The sequence below is a fragment of the Arachis ipaensis genome, chromosome B10, assembly GCF_000816755.2.
Source record: "Arachis ipaensis cultivar K30076 chromosome B10, Araip1.1, whole genome shotgun sequence".
NCBI classification, from domain to species: domain Eukaryota; kingdom Viridiplantae; phylum Streptophyta; class Magnoliopsida; order Fabales; family Fabaceae; genus Arachis; species Arachis ipaensis.
This window is the reverse complement of record NC_029794.2, coordinates 130520689-130523018: the sequence shown is the minus strand read 5'-3', so window position 1 is coordinate 130523018 and position 2330 is coordinate 130520689.

Below are 2330 nucleotides of genomic sequence, written 5' to 3'. Positions count from 1 at the left end.
CTCTATACAATATTAATAACTGAGAATTATTAAATAATTTAATAAATTTAGCTAAATTATTATCTAATTATATGGTTTTTTTTTGGGTAATTATACGATAAAAGATGCGCATTTTTTACCTAAATAAATAGATGATCCCATGGGAAGCCCAGCAGCCCACAAAAAAAAATTCGATTTTGCCTTTTTCTTGACCCCCAAGTCACCAATTCAGTCTCCACATACTTCCAATTCCAATGTTACCCCTACCGCCATTCTCAAATTACTAAACTGCCATGGCACATTCTTTTACCCCGTATTTATTTATACGTTTTATTCTTTTATATATATTCGATTAGTTCAGAACCCTCCATCCCTCTAATTCCCCCCACATACTTCACTCCTTCAATCATTCCTCTCGCGTCGTCGTCACTTCAATTTTCATCCCAAAACACAATGTTCGACAGCGAAGGTGCCCCCATCTCCGTCGTCTACTTCGACGGCGACACCGAGTCCACCCTCGGCCAATTCACCGTCAACGCTTCCTTCAACTTCAACAAGTTCCTCTCCTTCCTCAGCCACAAGATCGGAATGTCCCCACACCACTTCTCCGTCTATCTCGCTACCTTCGGCACCAATCGCAAAATCCCAATCACCGCAAAGGTTAACGTTGCCGCCATAGTCGCCGCCGAAAGCTCCGCGGCCGCCTCATCCTTCTTCTACGTCAAGCGATCCCGGCGTCCAAAGCGGAACCGGACACGCAACAAAGGCTCCCGCAACGGCAGCGCCAACAACATCATCAACCACAACATCTCGTCGCCGGCGAACGTGGTTCTCCTGCGCCGGAACAACGTCGTTTCGTACGCCGGCGCGGGGGTTTCGGTTTTGAGTCGAGTGGAGTACGAGAAACGGTTGATGGAGTTACAGATGGAGAAGGAGAGGTTCGTGTTGAAGATGGCCACTGGCAGCGGTGCGGCTTGCAAGCACTGTTCGGCGGGAATGGATAGCGGTTTTCATTGGTGCGTTTATGATGCGGTGACAGTTGGGTTTAGGTCACCGGCTGGTCCGGTTGCCCGTCCCGTAAGGGGTTCCGGGTAAGAATGACGTGTTCTAAACTTCAAATTTCTCTTTATGCCTCTCAGTGGTGGCGACTCGTATGGTATGGTGTGAATATTAGTTGAGCATAGATGGAAAAAGCTCGGGGGCTTTTTCGGAAACTAAGAAAAAAGCGAGAGTTATCGGATGCGGTGTGGTTTACTATAGCAAACGGAAGGTGTAACTTCCACACTGCTTTTTTTGACATTGATTATACAATTAATTAATAATTCGGTGAACATTAGTCTATAGTATTGATAATTGGTTATACACTTTGGGCGTAGGACGATGGTTTTTGTGACGGCTTTGCCCCTTGCTTGGAGAGAGGGTGCTTTCTGTTATTTGATCAATTTTCTTTTCTTTCTTTTTTGTTTTGTTTGAGGTGGGAAAATTGGTCGTTATGGTTTATGATGGGAAAGGATTATTGTGAGTTGTAACAGAATGGTGGGCGTGGGACAGCAAGGGCTGCTTTTTTATATCATTCTTCTAAGTTGAGAGATGGTGATTTCAATCTCTAGGTTGAAGGCAAATCCAGCAATAATATTTAAGAAAAAGATGCTGCTTTTTCCCCCTTTTGGGGTTTTTTTAATTTATATTGTTTTCTTGCGTTTAACGTTTCATAAATTGTTAGTTGAAGATTTCCTGTGTGTTCTCCATCGTTTGGCTATTGAATGTGTGTCCGTTAGCATGTCCAACTCGCTGACATTATGGATAATGGATTAATCAGGTTGTTAAATCTCATTTAGCATAAAGACCTTAAAAAAAGGTAGATGAAGAGTTTAGGAAAACAAATTCTCTTGATTGAAATACCAATGTGCGAAGTTGCGGAAATAAACGTGAGAGGAAGAGAGAATCAAGGAAAGGAAATGAACATTATTATTCGTACTGTACGAAAATAATTTTAAAAAATATATATGCTTGAAAAAATTAAAAAAATAATTAAAAAAATTTCTTAACGAAAAATAGGGAAATGAATCCTCTCCATTGTTAAAAAAAAAAAAATTTGAGGGTGTAAAGTTTGATCTCTAGCCCTTTATTGTTTTTTCTCTCATATTTATTATTGATCTCACTTACAAAATTAATGGTGAGAGATTATACTTTACTCTCTTAACAAAAATTGAGAGGATCCATTCCCCGAAAAATAGAGAGATTCGAACTAGCGATTTCTTACATGAATATTTTGAGTTATAATTCATTGGCTAGAAAATATTTTTTTAACAAGTAACAAATATATTTTATATTTAAAAAATTAAAAAATT